Source organism: Pristiophorus japonicus, chromosome 5 (genome assembly GCF_044704955.1).
Source record: "Pristiophorus japonicus isolate sPriJap1 chromosome 5, sPriJap1.hap1, whole genome shotgun sequence".
Classification (NCBI taxonomy): Eukaryota; Metazoa; Chordata; class Chondrichthyes; family Pristiophoridae; genus Pristiophorus; species Pristiophorus japonicus.
In genome coordinates this window covers 123,064,605-123,072,489 of record NC_091981.1, presented here as the reverse complement: position 1 = coordinate 123,072,489, position 7,885 = coordinate 123,064,605, and positions in this window count along the sequence as shown.

Sequence of the window (7,885 nt, the reverse complement as noted above, 5' to 3'; positions counted from 1 at the left end):
CGTTATGACTTCCCCTGATTCTGACTGCAGGGGACCTACATTTGTCTTTACTAACCTTTTTCTCTTTACATATCTATAGAAACTTTTGCAATCCGTCTTAATGTTCCCTGCAAGCTTCTTCTCATACTCCATTTTCCCTGCCCTAATCAAACCCTTTGTCCTCCTCTGCTGAGTTCTAAATTTCTCCCAGTCCCCAGGTTCGCTGCTATTTCTGGCCAATTTGTATGCCACTTCCTTGGCTTTAATACTATCCCTGATTTCCCTTGATAGCCACGGTTGAGCCACCTTCCCTTTTTTATTTCTATGCCAGACAGGAATGTACAATTGTTGTAGTTCATCCATGCGGTCTCTAAATGTCTGCCATTGCCCATCCACAGTCAACCCCTTAAGTATCATTCGCCAATCCATCTCAGCCAATTCACGCCTCATACCTTCAAAGTTAGCCTTCTTTAAGTTCTGGACCATGGTCTCTGAATTAACTGTTTCATTCTCCATCCTAATGCAGAATTCCACCATATTATGGTCACTCTTCCCCAAGGGGCCTCGCACAACGAGATTGCTAATTAATCCTTTCTCATTACATAACACCCAGTCTAAGATGGCCTCCCCCCTAGTTGGTTCCTCGACATATTGGTCTAAAAAACCATCCCTTATGCACTCCAGAAAATCCTCCTCCACCGTATTGCTTCCAGTTTGGTTAGCCCAATCTATGTGCATATTAAAGTCACCCATTATAACTGCTGCACCTTTATTGCACGCACCCCTAATTTCCTGTTTGATGCCCTCCCCAACATCACTACTACTGTTTGGAGGTCTGTACACAACTCCCACTAACGTTTTTTGCCCTTTGGTGTTCTGCAGCTCTACCCATATAGATTCCACATCATCCAAGCTAATGTCCTTCCTAACTATTGCCTTAATCTCCTCCTTAACCAGCAATGCTACCCCACCTCCTTTTCCTTTTATTCTATCCTTCCTGAATGTTGAATACCCCTGGATGTTGAGTTCCCAGCCCTGCTCATCCTGGAGCCACGTCTCCGTAATCCCAATCACATCATATTTGTTAACATCTATTTGCACAGTTAATTCATCCACCTTATTGCGGATACTCCTTGCATTAAGACACAAAGCCTTTAGGCTTGTTTTTTTAACACCCTCTGTCCTTTTAGAATTTTGCTGTACAATGGCCCTTTTTGTTCTTTGCCTTGGGTTTCTCTGCCCTCCACTTTTCCTCATCTCCTTTCTGTCTTTTGTTTTTGCCTCCTTTTTGTTTCCCTCTATCTCCCTGCATTGGTTCCCATCCCCCTGCCATATTAGTTTAACTCCTCCCCAACAGCACTAGCAAACACTCCCCCGAGGACATTGGTTCCGATTCTGCCCAGGTGCAGACCGTCCGGATTGTACTGGTCCCACCTCCCCCAGAACCGGTTCCAATGCCCCAGGAATTTGAATCCCTCCCTGCTGCACCATTGCTCAAGCCACGTATTCATCTGAGCTATCCTGCGATTCCTACTCTGACTAGCACGTGGCACTGGTAGCAATCCCGAGATTACTACTTTTGAGGTCCTACTTTTTAATTTAGCTCCTAGCTCCTTAAATTCATTTCGTAGGAACTCATCCCTTTTTTTACCTATGTCATTGGTACCAACGTGCACCACGACAACTGGCTGTTCTCCCTCCCTTTTTAGAATGTCCTCCACCCGCTCCGAGACATCCTTGACCCTTGCACCAGGGAGGCAACATACCATCCTGGAGTCTCGGTTGCGGCCGCAGAAACGCCTATCTATTCCCCTTACAATTGAATCCCCTATCACTATCGCTCTTCCACTCTTTTTCCTGCCCTCCTGTGCAACAGAGCCAGCCACGGTGCCATGAACTTGGCTGCTGCTGCCCTCCCCTGATGAGTCATCCCCCTCAACAGTACTCAAAGCGGTGTATCTGTTTTGCAGGGGGATGACCACAGGGGACCCCTGCACTACCTTCCTTGCACTACTCTTCCTGCTGGTCTTCCATTCCCTCGCTGGCTGTGGACCCTTCTCCTGCACTAAGACCAACTCGCTACACGTGATACTCACGTCATTCTCAGCATCGTGGATGCTCCAGAGTGAATCCACCTTCAGCTCCAACTCCGCAACGCGGACCGTCAGTAGCCGGAGGTGGACACACTTCCCGCACATGTAGTCGTCAGGGACACTGGTGTTGTCCCCGTGTTCCCACATGGTACAGGAGGAGCATATCACGTGACCGAGCTGTCCTGCCATGACTTAACCCTTAGATACACTTAAATTGCCGACAACAATGTTAAAAGTTACTGACGACTAAAGAAAAAGAAAAACTACTCACCAATCAGCAGCCAATCACTTACCACGTTGGCTGTGACGTCACCTTTTGATTTCCTTCTACTTCTTTTTTGCCTTCTCTCCCAGCTGGAGCTGCACCGGTACGCCTCTCTGGACTCCCGCCTCTCTCGACGCTCCCCGGACTGCTGAGCCTTTTATAGGCCGCTGCCTCTCTGGACTCCCGCCTCTCTCGACGCTCCCCGGACTGCTGAGCCTTTTATAGGCCGCTGCCTCTCTCGACTCCCGCCTCTCTCGACGCTCCCCGGACTGCTGAGCCTTTTATAGGCCGCTGCCTCTCTCGACTCCCGCCTCTCTCGACGCTCCCCGGACTGCTGAGCCTTTTATAGGCCGCTGCCTCTCTCGACTCCCGCCTCTCTCGACGCTCCCCGGACTGCTGAGCCTTTTATCGGCCGCTGCCTCTCTCGACTCCCGCCTCTCTAACTAGGTCAAACACTAGGGTTCCAGGGATTTATGCTCACCAGATCCTCCCTTTGACAGCTAGGGCTGTTTCGCGGTTTTGGGGTTCTTTGGTTATAGCCGGTTTGCCTTGCCATACCCCAGACGTGGTAGAAGACCTCTGCTGCGTATTGAAGCCAGTTGCGGTGAGTCAGCTGATGCAGTTAGATGCGTTTTGGATTTATCTCTGGTGAGTTCCCAATTTTCTTTGTGATCAATAAGGTTTAAGTTCTTTAGGTAATTTTTACCCACTGGATAGACTAGGCATAAATTGTAGAGTGGAAAACTTGCGTGGACCCCGGTTTTCTTGATGGTTGATTTTCCTGGTTGGTTTTGTCAGTCGCGGTGGTCCGGTTGATGGCTGTTACCAAGTCAGTTTGTATTGATGTTCCACTGATTGGGTTTTGAAGTTCTTTTCTCTGATGTCGCGATGTTTCTTCCTGTGTTTTCTCGCTGTGTGCTCTCGATCTTAATCTTGTTGTTCCGAAGTGATGGTCAGAATAGTTCTCCTGGTACAATAGGCCCTCAGTTATACTCTGAGAGGCTGCTTAATCTTCACGCCAAATCTAATGTTTCTTTCATTTGAGTTTTGCTGCCCATTGATTTTAAGTGGTCTTCTTTGTTTAAGTTTTGGCAGGCTAACTAACTGAAACTTGATTAAATGTTTTAATCTGGTGTTGATAAACTTTGGGATCGCTGTACTCCTTATTTATGAGCTGACGAGCTCTTGTCCATTGTAATAGCACTGCTTTGGCTTCGGGAAGTATGGGCTGAGCCAGATATTTCTAAGCATATCGAAAAGGTGTTGGAATATTTGGTCCTGTGAGTGAGGTGGATAGTGTTCTTCTGTGGTCCATTGTTTAAATGCTAATGTTTTCTGGGAGCCTGACTAAGGTTAAACAGCTCCCCCAGAGATTTTTTCCATAAGCATTTTAGGATCCCAAACTTTCTGTTTAATAGGCTCAAATCGAATTTCCTTTTCAGTGGGTCCAAACACTAGGGGGTTTCCACGAATTTTGGAATTTTACAGTCCCCCATTTGACACTTCACCACAGAGTGTCATCCTCAGTGAACACAATTCTTGGAACCCGAGAGCTGTAACCTTCCCCTGACATTTACCTACCTAAACCCAAACGTGCGTTCCCCTATGAAATGTATTGTTATTTACAGGTAAATTCAGTCACTCCAATTACATTACAGCATAGAGGTTGTCCAACGCCCCTCCATTACTCCAGTTTCACAAAAATACACAGTAAAACACAAATAGTTCTAACTTTTTACAACACTTGACCTCTGTGTTTTTACAGCAGGTGGAATCTAAACTGGACATCACCATGTGACTGCGATTTTCCTGCAGTGTTCTATCATATTTTCGTGTTCCCCTCCCTGATCCAATCCTTAAGTTTAGCTAGGGCTCGTCCAGCACCCTCTGGTGCCGGGATCGACCACCTCTGCCCCTCATCCTGCAGGTAGTACACCATAAATAAAGAATAATCACGAGCTGGCAGATAACTAAAGCGTCGGAAGCTATTCTGATCCAGGACGGTATTTCGATATTGAGTCCTAAATCCCACCATGGGGGACCTATTATGCCTGCAATGTCAATTCCTATTTCTGTGGTTTTCTGTTCTAAAGTATAGAAATGCTTTTGTGATATTTCTACAGCTTTTATTAATGCGGTAAGATGTTTGGGTAGAGGAGGGATTTCATATCCAAAATGTGCACGGTAATCTTATAAATTTGTGAAATTGTTATTTACAGTGAGGTGAATAGTGGTGGGTTCAGGAATGGGAACAATCCATTCTTGGGCCACTTGAACTTCCGCCTCAGGTTTAAAACAAAAACTGCTTTCACTGACCGGACACCAAATGTGTTGTCCATGTTGGTAGTGGGGTGCACTGGTGGTGACACAATATGTCCCACCCCTATGTATGCTCCCTGTGGAGGAACTTGGTCTTGTGCCATTACCTCCATGATACAGTTGACAGGCTGTGCGCCAGCAGCTTTAAACCCACATTGTGGTCTGGAGTAGGCGTTCAAGTGCTGGGGGCACAGAATTACGTGTGCGCCCCAGCTCCAGCACCTGGAGAGGCGAGTACCTGTCATAGTGTGCTCCCACTTTATGACATAGGGTGGGACCGCTGTGAAACGAACATATGCACCTCCTTGAATGATCCCAATATTCTCCACCCTGTACACCGGCGCAGGTCGGGCTGTCCCACCCATAACCGGCATCCTTACAACTATCCCTATGATGGTATGGTTGGACCTCCCACAATCTACTGGGACAGGGTAGGCTTCAGAAGCTAGATGGAGCTGACACGGACTCAATGAGTTGCTATACGGGTGGAGGGCTGTGAGGTGCTTGTTGCTGATCCAAGAGGGGACTTGGCCTTGCTTTAGATCCTCTAGGTTGCTGCGGCCCTCGCCCAGCAACCATGTCCCATACAGCACACACACCTCATTCCTCGCAGCCTGATCCAAGGCTTTCCTACCCTCCCATATAAGTGCATTTACTGTTTTTGCCTGTCTTTCCAGCTCAGCAATAATCTCATTTAAATGGACCATCATAGCCTGGTCCTCATGTAGCTCTGAATCTACCACGGTGTTCTCTTCCCTTAGGATCTTCCGTAATTGTTTTTTTAGACCATTTATTTGCATTTCCAGTTTCATATCATCCATGCTATTTATCACAGAGGATCCTGTATTGTATACAGTGAAAATATTGTTCCAGGTTTCCCTTCTTTGTCTCCCTGTGCCCATTGTGTTCCCAGCATATAGTGTGTATAAATCTGCTTTGTCTACATTGCCAAAATCTATACATAAAATTTCCTGAACATTTCTCTGAGTAGGGCCTGGTATAGCTGCTCTGTCTCCTTCGGGCACCATGCAGGTAAGTGTACTTCTGTAAGGTTTAAGATGACTGAAGCTACTGCATAGTGTACCCCTTGGTATAATACCTTTTCGGTCGGTACTAACACTAACCCATTTCCTGGTCCCTTGGTGGTGGTAGGACACCTCTCCATCACTGTCCGTACTGTCGGGGTCGTGGGCAGGGTCTTTCTGGTGCGTGCTAAAAGTTCTGTGGCGTTGACTGGGATCGGGAGATGTGGGATCACACATGATTCCAAGCTCTGATCCCAACCCATCCCCTCCCCGTCATCCTGCCACTGTCTGGCAAACACAAACGATATGCCTGCGGGACAGACCCTTTCTGACCCCCACATGCACATATAGATCCTCTGTTCAGATACCCACCATTTATCCCAACACTCACTCACTCCTCCCTGTGTCCCTGTGATAGTCCGGTAAGTATCGTTACTGAGTCATTCCCAGTCAGCTACCTGGTCCCCCATGTCCCGGCTCAGCTTCCTGAGCCACCACCACCTATCCAGGGGAATCTGCCCCTTACATGTAAGACACACACGTTTCCCCTCAGTGACACTGATCCGTGCTGCAACGACCTGTACCCTGGGGCATGGGATGGAGGCCTCCCCGTAGGTGAACCCGGCCTGGCTGGAGTATCAGGTAGAATTGGACCCTAGCCATCCTGGCCAACTCCCCTCGTGGAAGTAGGCGGCGACCTCCTCCACACCTGATGTACCACCTCCAGCAGTAACAGTGGGTGCTCTTCCTTCTGAGCACCCAAAGATACGAGATTCCTCGATGTCACCTCTGTGACCCGTACTCGCCCCCATTAGGATGAGCAGGAGCAAGGCCCCTCTCATCATTCGGTTCCTTTCCCGTAGGGACACAAAATAGATAGCCTTGCCCTTGAGAAAAACAGTTCTCTGGCTTTGCAAAGGTGATCCAGTTCTACAATCCAACTTAAACTTTAAAATGTAAAAGATTCCAACTAAAATACCAAAACTTAAACTAAAAAAACAATCCTGGAAAAGCTATATACACTGCCACCTGTCCCCGGGTGGCCAAGCTAGGTCCTTCTTGCCCCATGTCTTTTCTGGTCCTTTGGCCGCTTGTACGTTTGAGTGTACGGTGGCTTGTGCCTCTGAACCCGGAGAGTTCTTCCCACGGTAGCTGGGGCCTTTCCTGAGAACCAGATAATGGGCAGGATAGCTCCTCCTGTAGTACAGTTCACCACCCCTTGCTGTAGGGCCGGTGAGCCTATGTCCTGCCCTGTGGGTTCCGCGCAACCTGAGGCCTCAGGCTGGGGACTTTTGTCATTCTCTTGGCCCACCGCTACCTCTCCCTCACCGTCGAAGGCTGCAGGCTGGGGATCCCTATCCCTAGAATGATCCTTGACCTTGGGCATTCTTTTACGGGCTGCAACCCTCCCGGGGCTGAACCACTGAAACTGGGGTGCTGGTGACCACGGTGTCTTTGGTCGTGTTGTACGGGGAGTCCTTCTTAGGTCTCTGGCTACTGGGGGTGCGTCCGAGTCCCAAACAACTGTTGGGATAACCGCTCCAGTAATACAATTCACCGCCCCCATCTGTACGGTCTGTGAGTCTGCAACATCCCCTGCGGGGCTTCCACAGTTGGAGGCTGCTGGCTGAGGATTCCTGTCCTGAAACCCCACTAAGCGGTGTTGGACCCTGTTAGACAGAGGTGAGGTGGCGGGGTTATCTGCATAGATGAGGGTGCTTGAAGCTTCGGTATCCAGCAGATAAGTCCCCTTCATTTTCTCCACCTCCATCTGAACACATGGTCTCTTCCATGTATCATACTCAAGGGGACACAGGTATACGGGCTGCGCCGGTTCTCGTCATTGCTCGGTGTTGTATGGGGCGGATGGGGTTTCCCTCCCGATGGCCGTAGCTACCTTCCCTGGGCCGCCCAATACAGACTGGAGCGCGGCCACGAACTCCTCGAAGGAAGAGGGAGAGTTCTGCGCTCCGGCTCCAGGACCGGCCTTTTGGGCAGATGCTGGGGGTTCCTTAGCTACGTTATCCTTCCAAGGGTTCCTACAATCCTTTCTCCAATGCCCACTTTTCCCACACCCAAAGCAGTTACGCTTTGTGTCGGAAGAGATACCCCCTTCCTGGTGCCATTCCCTCTTTGCTTGGTGGGGCCCTAACTCATGTACCCACCCCTTGAGTGGGTTCTCTTCCGTCCCTCGGCTGCTCCTA